The 19,003-nt window shown below is 33.5% G+C and overlaps 1 protein-coding gene across 4 annotated transcripts in view; it reads left to right on the top strand.

Annotated features, from left to right (window-relative positions):
- The window catches only part of stan (Protocadherin-like wing polarity protein stan), a 125,762-nt gene that overhangs the window by 249 nt on the left and 106,510 nt on the right, over positions 1-19,003 (top strand). The window lies entirely within an intron of this gene.

Here is a 19,003-nt window from a genome sequence, read left to right as displayed (position 1 = left end):
GTGCATACACTGTTTCCTGTAGGAATACTAATGATATTGTTTTGGTACCTCGATAAGAGGAATATAAGTTTATATAATATTTGAATTTGTTATAATTTATAACAAAAGTATGTAGTTAAATTTGTTCAGTTCCATGATTATTACCTACCCATGTGTGCATTAAATTGCGATATAAGCCAATAATAATAACCTTGAGGGAATAATATAAAACGAAAAACTTACTTACATGTTTTTGCACAAAATACATGTTATTCCATTTACCAAATTATAAAATACCATTGTTTCTAAAATGTTAAAGCGAATTGAAAGTTTTGCAAACATTTCTGCAGCGCGCCATAAAATTTTAATCAATTTTGCCAATAAATTATCGTACTAACCAACTGTGTTCTGCGACTTATCATTTACTGCAAATTAAGTCTTCCGTGATACGAAAAATCAATTAGGCACTGCATTTTGTTGATTTTTCTGATTTAAAAAAAATCGTACCAGAAGAGTACGATTGAAATAAATTATCACGGAAATCCACTTAGAACGGGTTGTTTCGCAGAATTTGAACAATTCATCAATTTCAAAATTGATTTTCAAGTTCTGTGAAGGTTCTATTCATGTTTTGTTATTATATCACTATTGGCCAGTTTTTTCACAAACTGAAACGATAAAAGAACTTGAATAGAACCTTCAAAGAACTTGAAAATTAACTTTGAAATTTGATAAATTGTTCAAACTCTGTGAAGCAACCCGCCCTTACCTTCATGAAATCAGGCCGAACTGATTACCCGGTAATAGTGTTAATATTCTTCGTCACCATCCTCTAGCCATTAGGAAACATTTACAGTGACGTCACTGTAATCGTTCGTTTAAGTACCTACTACCTACCTGGGTACCTTATCAGATTAAAAAATATATATTTCTAAATTAAATGACGGTTAGATGGTACCCACAATCCTATTATAGCAGATTATAAATTAATATCTGCGAGTAACTATAAAAAAAACAATGTAAGCCTTTAGGTACAGTTAACAGGATTTTTTTATAAAATGGCGTAGGTTTGTCCCAAACTTCGTTTTAGTTGTTTTCATTCTTCATTTTAAATTCCTCCTTTTTACCGATCCCCTGTTTTATTTTCAATTTATGAGTATAATACCTAACTTATGAGAATAGAACCCATGATAATACCTAATATTATTATCGTATGAGAACCTACTAGGTACACAATATTTGACGTAATGAAGTTTTCCCTGTGACTGGCCATATAAAACGTTTTTTCCGATCGTACTTTAGCCATACAAATCCCCGGTATGGCTGCCGCTGAGAGATCCAGTGCAACATCCTTTTTGATACATGCGTCGTTATTGAGAAGGAGGGAGAGGTTCCAACGGAGCTATCAGTGGTATCTCTTTACTTGCAACTTGCAACTGCCACGAGAAAGCTCCCCCTTGCTGCGACAGAGGTTATCAATTTGCCGGTCGCGATTCGCGATAATGTTGCAAACACAATTTTAAAAATATGCATTTCCCTATTTATAATGCGTTTGTAGAAATTTTCCTTCCTGGCGACACACTTGCGGAAGCTAAGCGTGCCGTATCTGGCTTTTAATAGTTACGAGTTTTTCTTTTACACTGATATTCTCACGCTGTACGGAGTGCGGGAGAAGAGGGGAGGGTGTGTTCACATTTAGGTAGGCACTAACTTAGCTGCTTTGAACTTATTTAATCACGTGCATTACGCCGTTAAAGTTGGTGAGCTAGTTCAACCATTACATACAAACATAATATATTATTTGAGCAGTATTTTTTAGAAATTTATGATCAGTAAAATATATTTATCATGGACAGAGCGGTATAAACTCTCAGTATCACCCTTTTGAGAGACCACAATTATTCAGAAACGAAAAATTGCTTTAAATGACCCCAAAAAATACAGTCGGGACTCTGGTGCGACAGTCACAATTTTAATATTATCAAATTGACCATTAGCGTCATTTAGATTTTTTTAAACATTTAAACGGTACCCGTTAACCACCGATTCTTACCTCTTATCTCAAGCATGACAGCATGACCAATTCAGGGAACCTCATATATTATAAATATCTCGTTATTTTATTATTTTTGTTCCGAATGGAACACCATTTTAATGTAATAGAGTTTTCTTCCCCCCTCCTGGCACTAGGCCTTCGGTAAACTTCCCCATCGCGGAGTCACGAATCAAATATTCATCGGGGGAAATAACATAATTTATTAGGGATACGGCTTCTAGAAGGTACTAAATATTATAAATGCTTGGTTAGCGTCGGGGTGGATATGATTTTTTTATTATTATATATAAGTGCTGTACCTATATGTAGTAAATTAAACCGCCTCAAAAGATTTATAGTTAAATTGTAAAGCATATCATTGCCAACCCTAAACTCCTAAAAAATTAGGACGTTTGTTTTACAGAATTTAAAAGTTCTAGTTCTGTGAAAGTTTTATTCAAGTTCTGTTACTACCTGTTGTTTCACAGTATTTGGATAATAACATAACTTGACAAATTTTACGAATGATTCAAATTCTGTAATAACTTTTGTCAATCTACATGATATTGTTTTTATATTATAGGGCGGAGTGATTTATTTTTATTGTTTCAAAATCCGTATACGTTTTCATTGACTCTATACTATATGAGAAAAAACACAACAAAATCTTAACCCGCGATGATTACAGGTGGCGCATTTAATTTTAAAAAAATTTATGTTTGTATATTTATTATCATTTTTTTTATTATTTTCTTTTGGCTGACGAACAGTACTACGCTTTTTCCGTTTTTCAAGAATAAAACATCATTTTTCACACACAAACGGTACTTTATAATTTCACAATAAGTTGATAACATTTCAAGATGTCATAAGGTCAATAAAATTTTGTTTTTTACTCTCGAATTTATTTCTTTATTCATTTACGCCCGTCGGGCTTTTACATAAAAAAGTTCATTAATTACATTACATAGTGTAATAAAAGAAAAAAATAATATTATTGTAAAGGGTCAATGATTAAACGTATAGGAATTTTGAAATTCTAAAAATATTAAAAAAATCATAATAAAGCAGGCGTAATATGGGTGATAAAACCAGGGCCGGCCCTACACGGGCGCAATTAGAGCAGTCCGCTCCAGGCGCCGAATTGCCAATGCGTCGATAATATCTAAAAGCTAAAAACAGTCCAAACACATCATCTAAATACAAATCCGAATAATATTGATTACAGTGATCACCTACCTATGCGTTTTCTGGTTTTGAAAAGGGGCGCCAAAATTTTACCCGCGCCAGGCGCCTTGTGGCTCAGGGTCGGCCCTGGATAAAACCATGTAGGTAACACTGTATTACAATCTTATCATATGTTCATAGAACAGTGCGTAAAGAAAGAGCTATATTTTGCGAGTGTGTCAACGATTTTAACCAATATTTAGTGTGATCTCTTTATATTGTTACTCTAAGATTTCAATTCGGAGATTCAGAAAGATTGCTAGGCTGGTGTAACTAAGCGTAATGATCAAGGTGAAAAATTTAGATGAAGTCGGAGACGTTCGAGAAAGACGTGGAACGATCAATGGAATAGATTTTTTGTGTGGAGGCATGTCAAAAGTCGGAATAACAGAACAGTAGATACGTTGAAAATCATACATGATTGTGGCAAGAAGTGCGTTCCAAGAGAGTGTTGTTTTGTGGTCCGCACTCTGCTGACCCTAGCGGGAGAATAGCGTAATATGACTGCGTTTATTGTCTTCTATTTAGATATAAGAAACCCACAGCCTTTTCATATTCAAATAGAGTGCTGTAAGAATACCATTGGATATTAGCTTGATTCTTAGCGGTTAATAATATGGTCTGAAACAAATATTTCAATTTAAAAACAGTTATTTTATTGATATTTTTTAATTATTATCACCATTTTTAGCTATGCGTCACTAAATGGAGCAGCATAAACCCTACTTCGGTCTTTCAGAAATCTCTAATGGCAATAATAAATATTCTCGCCGGATACTTTCAGGTTACAAAGTTTTTATTTGTAACTGTTTCCGGGTCATGTAGGTAAGTAGGTACTTTTATTTGTTAGGTAGATTACTATGAAAACATTCGTTGCTACATTTTTAGTAGGTAAATACACACCACATAGCTCACGATTATCGATTAGTTTAAGATAATTGGCATTTCGTGATTCTGTGAAAGGTACCTAGATTCCTACTTACCAACTAAACTAACTACATAGATATTTTATGTTTGTCTTACACTAAAGGTTAGGCATACCTATGCTAAAATAAAATAAAATAAATGTTAGTTGTATCAAGTGTCAAGGCATTTTGGATATCGAAAGTGAAAGCAATGATTTTTTTTGTCTTTTCATAATATTTTGATATCATTATAAGATTGCAGTTGAAAAAAGTTCGGTTGTTGGCTTAAGATTCCAATATAACGAAGTGCTTCGTTCTTTTCGCATAAATTGAAGCATTACGCATCCACTCTTTCTTAACATTATGGCCCAGTTGTTTCGTAGAAATTCAAATGTAACGTTTGTTTTTTTACATTTGAAAAGTCTCCGATAAGCGCCGTTTGTTGTGCGTTTCAGTTTTATAACAAACTGTAATAATTTGACAAACTACAAAAATATACGTGTACTCTTCTGTTGAAAACAATCTGTTCAAAGGCTGAAACGAAATGAAATGAGTGATCATTTGATGACAAAGTTACATTTGAATTTCTGCGAATCAACTGGGCCTTAATATGTTAAGGCGATGCCATACGTAGTAATGCAAAATCATGTGTTTTTGGTTTGAAAATTTGGTCGCCTAGCAATGTTTCAGATGCTTCAATTAAATACTGCGAGTAGAATAAATTTTGGCCTTTGAAAAAATCGAGTATTTTTTAGATAAGTCTTTTTATAAGCCCAGAAAAAAATAATGTATAAGGCCTATGAAAACTGCTTTAAAGTTAAAAATCTCCTACTTACGAACCCATTTTCGGTTATGATTTTATTGTATAATGTGGTAAATTAAGTTATTTATAAAATTATGGAAAAAAAAAATTTATGCCTGAACATCCACAAAATAAAATAAAAGGCACTTTTTGGCCATATTTTTTTCTTGCATAAATCAAAACAGGCGGATGGTATTAAGCGGGAATTTAAACCTTATCGCCATCTACGTAAGTGGTATTATTGATAGCGGCTCAATTTAAAATATTACACGACGTAGTGCATCGCCTTAAATTTCAAATCAAAAATCAAGTATCAATAGTGTTCTTAGATTTTTATTATTCTGTACTTTAACACTATTTCGTTTCTCCTGAAAATTAGTGATATTGCTATAGTAAATAAGTATATTGTGTTTAAAATAAGAAAAAAGACTTTTATGTTATGATTCTATTAACTTTAGTGACTATTATCATAGTTTAATTACCTGTTTTATAAGTAGGAACCTAACCACCTTAGATACTAATCAACTTGTTTTAAAATATATTTTGCTATTCACACTATTTTTAATGATTAAATACACCACCGCCGATTTATGGAGACGAAGATTTATTTATTCGTTCAACCGCCATTAGATTAACATTTTAATAGGCGCAAACGATGGCGTGACAATCTCAATAATTATTGCCAGTGAATTCCCGCCAATAATGAAGACCGCGTCTAGCCGAGCCATCGCAGTTGGAATATTTTTTCAGAGCAGTTGAATGTGATTTCAGATTTCACCTAGATAGATAGTTGTTCGGTACCTACCTGTAACCTGTCAGATGCCATTGTGTGTTTAGTATAACAAATGTAGGGCGTTTATTTGCATATTTTTGCTCGCGATGCATTCGATCATTATTTTTCGAGTCGGGAAAAGACAAAAATAAATGTTGCCCTAGGTAAGAAATAGTATTTTAGTTAAAAAATCATAAATGTTACCTATTATAACCATACCCACCTTTAGAATCTTTCAAGATTTGGCAGGTAAATTATGGCCTTGAAAGAAATTTCAATCGAGTTACAAAGAGCCGTTAAGACGTTATTTAAATTTTGGTCACAAAAATGAAGCTTTAAAACAAAAAAGAAATATATATATACATTTGAATTTTTGCGAATCAACTGGGCTTTCAAATAAAAAATCAAGTGTCAGTAATGTTCTTAAATTTTTATTATTCTATACTATAAACACTATATCGTTTCTCCTGAAAATGAATGAAATTGCTGTAATAAATAGGTATTTGTGTTTTAACATAAAACATACTTTGATGTAATGATGCTATTATCTTTAGTCACTATTATATAGTTTAATTACCTGTTTTGTAAGTATAATTATTGCAAGTATTTAATAGGCAGGAATTATTAGTAGTAGGAGTATATATACATCAAATGAATCTTCACGGTGAATTATTGATTCAAATGGAAACGTAAAATTCTTCAAATCATCATCAATTATTGTTATGAGGTCTTGTCTCATAATTTATATTATAAATTACTATTTAAAAGCTGTACAAGTTTCACGACGCCAGAACTCTTTGTGGAGAGTAATTTTTTGACAAAAAGAATTGCAGAATGCACAGTCTGACACATAAATAAAAGTGATTTAACTTGGGTTGCCTCCTTTACCGCTCGTTCAGTTAATAAGACGATTTTTAAGACGTCGTAAAAATGAACGATATAATATTTCAGAAGCAAATAAATAATAATACTGTCCAACAAAGTTGATTGTTGTCAAAAGCAGAAAATTACCATTAAAAGTTTGCCGCAAGTTAATTTTAAAGATTGAAGCAATTTAATTAAATAATCTTATTAAAAAATCTAATATGTTAATGATTTTTGGAATAATTTAATAAATATATGAATTTCACATAAAACATTTATTTACTAATTTTGGGAATTTATTATATATTGGTTTTCTCTCTCTCTAAACAAATATCCTCTCTTCTATCAAGCCTTATCTACTAAAATTACCTTCCCTCTGTTCAACTTCTCGTCTTTTCCAAGTCTGAAATCCACCCAATTCTTCCATATATGTAAATATGAAATTTAAAGAAGTAAATAAAATTTATACGAAATACCAGAAACATTTGAAAATTCATCTTGATAGATCCATTACAACCACCGTAATAGTGTACCATTTTGTGCACTATGCCATAAATGTAATAGACTGTAGATATCACGTTAAAAAAGTGTGTTTCTAGTTTTCTCTCATTTAATAAATTAAAAGCGAGATTTGTAAGTAGGTACTTAAATACCCTCATACTTAATTATAAACCATAATATATTTATTATACGTTAAAAAAAATATTTCAAATCTGGAATTATACAATAATTTGTTAAAAGAAACATCCTAATTCGTTTTTCAAACTTTCTTCATACAGGTAAGTACTATAATATTGGAAAAAATTCCAGTGAGGAAGTTCAAAGAAACAAGACGATTTCACAATTGAAAAAAGAATTTTCAATAAAACAATAAAACGGGCACCATCTTCAATCGGAAACGAAACGTACAAACTAATTTACAGACAGACAACATTCATTCAATCGATTGAAAGCAGAATTTCACTCCACTCAGTCAATAAATTATCACAAGTCAAAATAGTTGAACATTTTTTTATGATAAGTACCTGTTTACAGTTGATAATCATATTATGTGGGGTTCACGTTTAAGGCAGATATCAAGTAGGTGTGTAATTAAATTATCACACAGTCTATGGTTGTTGATCATTTATGAATATTGAAATATTGTGAATGGTGTCATGCTTACTCATTATAGAGAGATCATGTAAGTATCTACTATCTACATAGAATTTATATTATATAATAAAGAAATTATCGAGAGTCAAAAGTTGATTGTTTTAAGTACACGGTTGTGTGGTGAATGGTGCCTGTCTGCTGTTGACTCATATAAGTTGGGTTCATGTGCACTAACTTTTAGCAGACTATTTTCCATGACGGATAAGGCGGCCACACCTGCCAGCACAGAGTGCAATAATTACCGACCACATTTTTCAGTGCAGCAAGCACCATTCACGGGTTTATAGACTCATCTGTGCAGTCGGCCAAAGGAGGAACTAACGAATTAACTCTATTTTGTTTACATAGGACTCCACTAACTACACGTAAGATTTTATCCTTTCGCGTAGCGTCGGACCATTTCGAACCGGCAACCTTTGGGTTCAGAGCAAAGTAGTTTATATCTCCTCTACGGAGGTCGCCAAACTATTAGGTAGGTACTGTAAAATAATTACGAAAAATTAAAAATACTTTTTTTGTCTACGTCACGAAGCGTCGGACCATTTCGAACCGGCAACCTTTGGGTTCAGAGCAAAATAGCTCATAGCTCCTCTACGGAGGTCGCCAAACTATTTATATTGGTTAAGTTTCTAGTATCTACGTACCTAGGTACTATAAATTCTATTCCAGTGCGACCTACACATGAATTTAAAAAAAATCTGAAAAATAACATAATATTATCGTTTATTTTTTTTAATTAGTGCATTAATACAATAGGTCTAAACTAGGTATACTTAAGGCGATGCACTACGTCGTGAAATATTTTAAATTGAGCTGCTATCAATAACAACCCTTACGTAGATGGCGATAAGATTTAAATTCCCGCTTAACACCATCCGCCTGTTTTGATTTATGCAAGAAAAAAACATGGCCAAAAAGTGCCTTTTATTTTATTTTGTGGATGTTCAGGCATAAATATTTAATTTTTTTTCGATAATTTTATAAATAACTTAATTTGACACATTATACAATAAAATAATAACCGAAAATGGGTTCGTAAGTAGGAGATTTTGAACTTTAAAGCAGTTTTCATAGGCCTTATACATTATTTTTTTCTGGGCTTATAAAAAGACTCATCTAAAAAATACTCGATTATTTCAAAGGCCAAAATGTATTCTACTCCTAGTATTTAATTAAAGCATCTGAAAAATTTCAAGGCGACCAAATTTTCAAACCAAAAACACATGATTTTGTATTACTACGTATGGCATCGCCTTAATGATTGATTGTAGCATCCTCCCTTTCTCTTAAATCTAAGGCTAATGTGTTTGGTTTTGCGAACAAACGATTATTACCTGTATAGTCAATTTATTAGTTTTTTGGAACCGTTCATAGGATCTCATAGAAATCGTTGTATCTCCCTTAATGTCATGAAATACAATATAAACGGTGTTAGAAAGAGAAAACACCACGTTCAAACACCACCACCTCCATGAAACCAAAAGATCCAACCGCAATTTATTAAAAAAATTATATCGATTATGTATTTTCGATCAAACGAAGCACGGAACAGAAAGAGAACTTGCAACGTAGCTCTCTGCGGCAGGACCAAACATAATAGGTAGGTGATTTTCGTTAGGTCATCAAAGTTTCGCTTTCGAATGTTCCCAAATGAAGATCTCAGCAATATACAAATATATTCTACGAGATACCCACGCGACATTTTGCATTCGGCACGATACTCGCCTCATTCAATTCTCGGTCCAATCTTTCAGCACGACCTGTCCCGGCCTCCCATTGGCTCGTCTGCGTAGGGGGAGGGAGGTGGGGGCCTCGTATTATTCTAGCGAGGCCGACCTGACTAAATATTAGGTACGACCAGACAAAATGGCCAATTGACTTAATAGTCTAGTGTTGTCTGTTTACAGCAGACTACATTTTGAAACTAGATAGAATCAATAATGATGTTATTTGAATCGTTTTATAGCTTTTTTAATCTCCTCTATAGAGCTTTATATCGATTTTATAGGCCGTTCGTATATATCATAAATAATCACCAAACTGTAGGTACATATTATATCTATTGAAACTAGACAAATACGAAAACTTCTCCTATTAACCCTGCTTATAAATAATGCATAGAGCCTGATGTGACAGACCACGCTATAAGCGCGCTATTTTTTTGTGGCTTGGCCTATTTCAGCATATCGCTCACCATAAATTTCCGTTGGTAATGTGTATGATATGCTGAAATAGACCAAGCCACGATATATATATATAGCCTAATGTGTCGCCTACCTAATGGACATTGTACTCATAACTTCAACTATCACCGCCCTTGAGGTGATGAGCGCCCTTGAGGTGATTTTTCACGAAAACGGCGCTATTTAAATTAGCCAAATATTATTATTATTATTTTTAAATCAACAATAGAAAATTATATACCTATGCAATGCAAGTTCCTAGTGTATTATTATATAGTTTACTGAGCGTAGCAAAGTCCTCTCTTGACTAGACCGTGTTTGCATTTCAGCTGTCTGTTTGTGCGTTCCGTGTTCGGTCAACCCTATCAATGTAGCCGTGTTTCATAGTCTCTCTTTCTTCCGCCAGAGCGCATGGGCGTTACGATCTATCAACATTACGCGAAGTCTACTGTTCACAGAACTACTAGTGTATTATATCACACGAGTATACATCACCCATAACCTATGACATAATTATTCATATTTTTTGCGGACATATTTATCTATCTACACATAATATTAAGAACAATTTTTAGAATAAGAAAGCGTTTGCAACAAACGTTACACTTGTTATGGTCGTATTTCTATGGTTTAAATCACAATTATTGTATGTCACTTTTAGACAAATTTGAATTATTTTTTTTTAAATCGATCATCTTTGATACTTTGTAACCACATACATTCATAATGATTGCAATTTCAAAACTGTAACTTGAGACAGAACAATGAGTCAAACATTCATTCGAGTTTTTCACAACACCAACTGTTTGCATATGTTATATTCTTTCAATGTAGGGGTATCTGAGGGTGCATATAAACAGGACAAAATTTCCGCGAGTCGAGCCACGAATTACAGGAAAGGAACAAAGCAACCGCAAGCGGCGTTTCGCACCGTTTGCTGTTGCTTCGTCCCTTTCCCGTAATTCGTGGCTTTGTTCGCGGAAATGTTGTCCTGTTTATACGCAGCATAAGTTGAAAATAGTTGTGTTGTTCTGACCGACTTGAAAAAAATATATCAACGGTTTTGCATAATTAAAAAAAAACTCACGCAGCACAGTTTGCTTTGTTTATTTATGCTATGTCATTCAATATACCGTCTACATATGGTGGTAGATACGTATGTCAAATTTCGCGGGCTAATATACCGGTTTTTTTAAATAGCTTATACAACGACCGCCAACTGGCCTAACGTCGCGTCGTATCGTTAATTTGCTAGTAGGTAGATAAAACATTACAAACACACGTTCAAGAAATGCACCGAGTCTACTAAAAGAAGACTATCTTCTAAGCACCTCGACACAAGGCCGTTTCATTGCGCCAACTTGAATAAAGGCTTACCATTTATTGTAACCTCTCCCTTCTTCTCACAAACGAAGCATGAAACAAAAAGAGAGGTTAGAACAAACCTCTCAGCGGCAGGAATATACCATACAAGATACGGATACAGTTATCAATTTTTCGCAGATGACATTAAATTATAAGTTCCTCTTCCCTAAAAATAATTTTCAGTAAAATTATCAATTCAATTGAAGATATGCCACTGGTAGATCTGTTGTAACCGGTTCCATGATAACTCAACACAGTGAAGATTCAACACACTTTAAAAAAATGATATAAAGTCATTAGGACGATGAAAAAAAAATTTAAACCTAACCTAACCTAACCTACTTAACCCAGTTAAAAAAGTTTTGGTTTCATCACTTTCCATGACTTTATATAACTTTTTAAAGATGTGATGAATTATCATTGTCATGATTTATCCGGTCACCGTTGTAACCCTCTCGTTATTTCTCATAAACTACGCATGAAACAGAAAAAAAAAATAATTGGAAAAATTGTACGTTGAAATTAGTACAGACCTCTCCGCAACTCTTTGGTAAAAAATTACAAAATTTAAAAACGTCCCCACCGTAAAAAGTTTTTCTACAGTTTAAAGCAAAATAATTGTCATATCTTTTAAAAAGGCCAAAATTATTTCGATAAAATAATAATAACGTGCTTTGAATTGTCAGTACTGTTCATTTAACTTTTTGATATGGTGTCTTTAATTTGCCAGTTTGCTGTGAGGTCGTTTGTCTTGTCCGGTGTAAAGGTTAACGATCCCCGCGGTGGGCGATCAACCGCCTCGCGGTCGCCAGTCCTGTTACGTCCTCCAATCAAACAGAACTCACCTGGACGGGAATTCTTCAGCAGTTTTGTACGCGCATGATTGCCCGCTGCTCCGGTAGATACTCGAACTATGCCACCAGCTACTATGACGGTACACCTTCTTCTGTTCATTCTAACGCAGATAGCTTCGGACCCGTGGAACGATCATTGCAATACATAGGTACTCTTAGGTTTATTATTAGACAACAGTTTATGATTTATTTTGTAAAGGTTAATTACCACGCATTGGTTTTGTGGTTCTCGATTTACTTTTCCTTACTTAATTTAATTAGATTTACTTTTTTTGTTCCTTTTGAAATAACTCGAAAAATCAGAAAAAGATTCGGTCGAGTCTAGGAATTGTATAACTTATATTGTAGGTAATAGGCATTAAAATTGCTTGACAAACGGAGTTTGGAAACATTCGATTTCAAGCACAAAACTGGTTTATACAGGGTGTATCGGCAAGTACCCGACAAACTTTAACCAGCTATTCCTCAGCACATTTGGAGTAAAAAATGTTATGGGCGCTTTGCTGTCCGGTAACATTTTTTTCCATTAAAAACAAAAAATAAATAAAAAATCAACACTCCGTTACTCTCATTTGCATTGTTTCTCGTGTTCAACAGCTGTTATTAGCAAGTGTGTCAAAAAGTGTCCTCGCTCTTTCGTACACACTAAATAATAATAGTTAAAAATGAGACGAATGGTGCCGTGCCATTTCGTTGTGATTGTAAAAGCGCGCCAACGTAGGTACATACGTACATTATTCAACGAAACTCGAACAAAATATTGCCAGACGGGTTTTCAAACTTTGACAAAGGATAAAACATTGGTGACATGTGGTGAAAATATGAATAGTAATTTTTTTATTTAAAAAAAATGTTACCGGACAGCAGTGCCCATAACATTTTTTACTCCAAATGTGCTAAGGAATAGCTGGTTAAAGTTTGTCGGGTACGTGCCGATACACCCTGTATATATATTTTTTAAATAATTTTATAAGAAAGCCAAAAACTTAATCAAGTGAAACTGTCACAGATAATCTTAGCTATAATACTGTATTTTTTTTAAGTTGTATCCTTTACGCGTTCATGCATTTATATTGAAAAAAAAAAATTTAGTAGTTTATATATATACATTTATATTTTTTATTGGGTAATTTATTTTTGTATTTGTATTCTAATCAAGCGAAACGATAGGAAAACCTTCAATTTATCTAAAGCATATTTTTTGGTATTTATAATGTACACCAATTCGTTATAAAGATTAATCAAAATAGTGATTTAGCATTAAGCTTCGCCTTAAGACTAAGGACTACCAAGATTATCTTCGTGTTTCGCTTGAGAGTTGCTAATATTGTCTTCAATGATTAAATATATAATGCTAGTTTAGTCTTGCCAGTAAGAGCTCCTCTGTAACTTCTGTTTTTGTTAGGTACATGAATATTTATGAGAAAATGGGGTAAATTACGACGAACTGTCAGCAGCGTGTATTTGTGAAAATTATTCAATTCCATAATCTTAGATTCAAAATATCCACAGTTTATGTTTAGTTTCATCATAATCAACACATTGAATAATTTTTTTAAACTCCGTAATTGAATATTTGGAAAGCGATATGAGTCGCTTTTGATAGCTAATGTAGTTTTTCAACATAATTTTTGCAATGTCCTTTCTGAATTCTCGGGATACCTTTCGAATATTATTGTCTGTTTTGAGAATTCTGAAAAATCACAAAAATTGTTCTGATAAATTTCGTTTCTTTAAATTGACCGTTTAAGAAGCAAGCCACATATTTATTACGTTTCGATCATCGATCATGTATGTATAAATCGATGGTTTTGATCAAATATTATTTAACTCTATACAATTATAGGCATCGCTTTCCGACCACTGAGAACCGGACGGTCATTTTGCCCGAGAGTAGATATAGCAATTAAAGTTTTACGGATTCTCTTATGTCCTTACCGGTAGGTGGCGGATGCAGGTTTGACGGGCATCGGAGGAGGAGGGGGAGGGAGTTGCATTTAATCCATTATGGCCCCCGTTCTATCAGATTCGCAACATGTCTCATGTCCCTTGTCTCATCCCACTGGCACTGCCTGGCGGGAAACATAAAACACCCAACACACGGCGCAACATTCTGCTAATGCGTTGTTTCAGGTACCGTATCGCCTCGGTACAACTTGCATACGGAGAAATCTTCCCATATAGGGATGTCTTTATTGTCGATACAGTTGAGTGATTTTCTACAAATCTTGTTCTCACAATATTATTATTATTGTGCAAACATTCATACATTCTGGCGCCTGAGTGCTTGAGAAATTGCGACGGTATTATTTTATACTAATGGTACTATCTTATGAAGAGAGTAGTGATGATTGAATCCTAAAATGAATTAGGATTTCCCAGTTACATCGCGATATACTCACAAACATTTAGAAAACCTAAATAAATATCCCGCAAATATCAGCCCCTCGCTTACGCAGTATTTTCTCATAGTAAAATTAAATTCTAAAATCACAAACCTTTAATAATTCATAATTTCGAAAGAGCCGGTACTAATTAATAATGGTAGGCAATTTACCAAAAAGTCAGTGGCGATCATAAATGTAAAAATTCCTTTTTGGGAAAATATACCAAATTAAGTTATTTCAAGAAAAACTGATTTCTCTAGTTCCTAAGGCGGATTTATTGTTTTAATGGTTAGTGATTTTGATTAATTAATCAATTAATTATTAATATTATCATTGATTGAAGCTTTTCCTTCCCATGTTAGAGATAACAGTTTAGATAACTTCAAGCTACAGGCCTGCCCGTAGACGCAAAGCTTCACTTCCGGATACCTGTAACATGAGAATATAAAATGTATTCTTATCGAGCTTTGAACTCTGTAAATTTACATCCACTTAGAATTATTATTGTTCAAATAACCGTGATATTTATCAAACCAAAGAAATCTTTCCAATATGAAGACATTACGAGAAAAAGAGCGTAAGAAATTTAATGCTAGATAGATACCCAATTACCCAACTAATTAGCATTTGTAAAAGGGTATCTGTTTAGATTATAAACTATTAAAAAGTCAGTTAGTTTTTACCTGATGAGTTTATAAATATGTTGAGATGAGAGCAGTATTAAATAGTTTTGATAATTATACCTATAAATCACCACAATTTCTTTTAACTGTTGTTGTTTGTTTCGTTTTACCGTTGGGGTCAAATTATTATTCGATAAATTAATTTGTTTTCATTTGGTATTTCAGACAAAGGTGAGCGCAAATAAACACGGAACGTCAGTGGTTTCTGACTGATTGAAATGTGCGAAGCGTTGAGTCTTGTATTATTATTTTAGTCTGTTGTTGTTTGTGACGGATTGGAGATATGACACATCAAATGAAATTGCTAATACCATCGCATGGGAACTTCTCGGTTAGTGTCCGTTGAATATGAATAAATGTAAATACGTACAATGATGTGCACGTTTCTGGCGGAGGAGTTTGTTGGCTCTATGCGCAGTTTTAAATGTTAGAACGCACTGAAAATACGCTGTTTTTTGAAAATAATATAAATTCCGCTAAAATCCGACAAGGAAAAAATTACCCGACCCAAGGAATTTGCCTTTTCCCCTTGGCGTAGACTGTGTCATCTTTGTGAAAATTGTACGAATTTTATTTTTAGGGAGCGAGAGGAAGGAGTGAGCATGGATCTTAATCCTCCTCGTCACTACTGTTGTAGGAAGGAGGAAGTAAATTAGCTGAATCACTGAAACTATCATTCTAATTACAACAAAATCCCCCCTGAATTAAATATAAATACATGTAATATTTCCTACATAGGCCCAATAATAACTAAATGGTTGATTGGACTGGGCAGAGGAGAATCTGAAAAAATGTTAAAAAACGTCACATAATAAATAGACATAGTATAGACACAGACTAATCACACACTATATATAACTTCCACTATTCTAATTATTGCTTATACACAATTGAAACATACACAACAGCTCAAGTTCGACTCTATCATAAGATTGTAACGATTAAACATCACAAATTCAAACATTAATGAGATATATTCTAAACAGACAAATCACACACTTACTTTCACATAATTTTGGTTCCTTGGAACGGGCAATTTGCCTAGTGAGGAACCAATAATTTCGACCTGATGTAAGGTACAATAATCTATAATCACTAAAAATATTTTAATTATATCTTGTATCATATTGTACTGTGTGTAAATCTAAAGGAATAAATAAATGAAATGAAATGAAATTCAGAAAATGTCAACGTTGACGGATGCCGAGTGGTGAGATCAGCACTGGTGCCAAAGGGATTAATGCGATCAATGACACTATTTCCCCAGATCACATTCTCTGATCCAATCTCTTTTGGGAGTACTTTTTTTGCTGTGCTTTTCATGGGTGGGTAAATGCGTAATTGAATTGCTCATTTGTTTTGATTAAGGCAGGTAGGTACTTCATAAAAATATAATTATAACATATAGGTAACTAACTACTCGTGACAATAAGTCGTAAATTTTAAGTACGTTTTTCTGTCTATTAGGAAGCTAATTGTCAGAAACTTTTTTTATTCGTGTAGTTATTTTTTTTATTAGCCTTAGTGCGGGTAATTGTATGTTGTTTTATTATCAGTGAACGCCTTGTTATTCGATAAAGAAAATAAATTTAGAAAAATTGGTTTGCTCGTATAATCAATTTCTATTTTAGAAAGGCTATACGGACATAGTATTAACTCAAGCCCCACTTCTTTATACAAATCTTACGATTCCATGAATGATAGATAATGTCGGGAGCAATCACGAAAAAGCCATCATGAGCATGTGGGGCGTTTTTAGAAAGTGGGTGGTTTCAGCAGCTTACGGATAACGAATGTGCATAGATTTGGGAGAAAGAAAAATTGCGTTCCGAGGAATCTATTCTTGGCATCATCAGGCATCCGATCTCGTGTTTTTTTCTTATTGTTTTTGCTTTCTCTCAAATTTCGAGTGATATATTGTGTATATTAGATTTGCGTTGCCATTGTTTAAAACTTACACTTAAAGTAGGTAGATACCAATACAAAATACCAACATAAAATGGTAGGTATTTACACATTTATAAAAATATGAAAATCGTGACAGTCAACTAAAAATCACCAAAATTAATAAAAATACATTTATAGGCGATATATTAATGTAATTGCTTATAACCGACAGGTAAAGTAATTGATGTTGTAAAACTGTTTAGGATATTCAATATTCGCTAACGGGATATCTCGTATTCACCTTTCGGATAATTTACAACTGCCTTAAATTGATTGGTTCCCGATCACGTGGGTGATTTGGTCCATTTATTATAAGATTATAACGGGCCGTCTCCGATACAATCTGAGTTTCTTTTTGCCCGCGTCCACGTGAAATATTGCATAAGAAATTCTTATTAAGAATTAAAGCCCGCCGGTAAGCAATCAACATAAACCAAATGCTGCAAGAACCTACGCAGAAAAATATTCGCCATAGTAGGTAGGTGACGGACTGCAGCGCAATTCAGTGTAGAACTTTTCTGCGCAGGGTCTTACAGCTTTTGGTTTATGTCGATTGCTTACCGACCCGTGGGTAAGTTACTCAGGCAAGGTGTAATTATTGCTGTTTTTTCGTGGAGAATATTTTGCTTCTCGCTTTCGCTCGTGTTTTAACACATTTTTTGTATTTGAATTTTTTTAAATTTTGAATTAAATTTGTGGCTTGTGTTTTTTAACAGTTAAATGAATATTTCATAGTTTAATTGCACATGATGGAAATAAGTTTATGAGCTTAAAATAGTTGCTTTAACCTAAATACTTAATACAGAAAAGCTGTTGAAGTTCAATGACGACAAAGCTTGCCGATCGCAAGTTTGCGCGGCTTTAAGTATCACACAAATTAATTTTCTGCCATTTAGATATAAATGGGTTGCAGGTTGCAGTAGTGCCGATCTTCCATTGTAGGAACAAAATTAATGAAACATTATAATTTTTTAAATGCTCCTTTCGGTTTTTATATTGTTTAATCTTACGGTACACAAGTATGTACTGTGTGAAATATTACTGTTAAAAATACTGTAAGTGACACTATCATGATTATCGTATAAACAAACTATGGTGAGAATAATTCAATGAATAAATTTGATATAGAAAAAATGTGATAATGGAAAAAGTTTAGTGGTTCTTTTGTTCTATGTAAGTACCTACCTACTTAACCTGACCATACTAAAATTAATTAATTAATGAGTTAAATTTAAAGTTAAATTGAATTAATCTTTCTAATTATGTAATAAGAAATTGTAGTTAACTTTTCCTCCGGATTCAAATTCAGATGTTCTAAATTCAAAAACTGCATTTGAACAATATACAGTTATGGCTTTTGATACTCAGTAGAACCCGAGCTCAGAGTCTACTGCAAATCGATCGTATCGACCTGCAGCCATTCTGTTGATAGCAGATGGGTACTCTATTATTTACAGATACCGTTGAAGGCTATGTCTAGCATTATGTGTATATTCCTTCTACTAGAACCTGTGACAGTAATAGAAGCTTGGAACGCTTTACAAGTAATAAAATATTGAGTTTTTTATGCAAGTAATGGTATCGAACTACAAACTTGAAATATATGTAATCGGGGCGTCGCTGCTATAAATCGGCTGATTGATTTAAAAAAAATGAATATCGCACAAGTCTCCCAACTGTCCGGAGCCAGTGTTATTATAGCATTTCCAATCGGGTATTTTGTGAGGCTGACGCAAGTATTGAAGGGAAGTAGCTTGGGAAGGGGAAAGTTTTAAAGTATCTAGCTTTCACATTTGGTTACCAAACACGGCTAAAGCCATATCAAACAACGTTTCTATTAAGAAT

This window comes from Hesperophylax consimilis, chromosome 1 (genome assembly GCF_061612785.1).
Source record: "Hesperophylax consimilis isolate HC1 chromosome 1, BYU_Hcon_1.0, whole genome shotgun sequence".
NCBI lineage: Eukaryota > Metazoa > Arthropoda > Insecta > Trichoptera > Limnephilidae > Hesperophylax > Hesperophylax consimilis.
The sequence above is the reverse complement of the archived record's forward strand: the minus strand, read 5'-3'. Positions and strand labels throughout refer to the sequence as shown.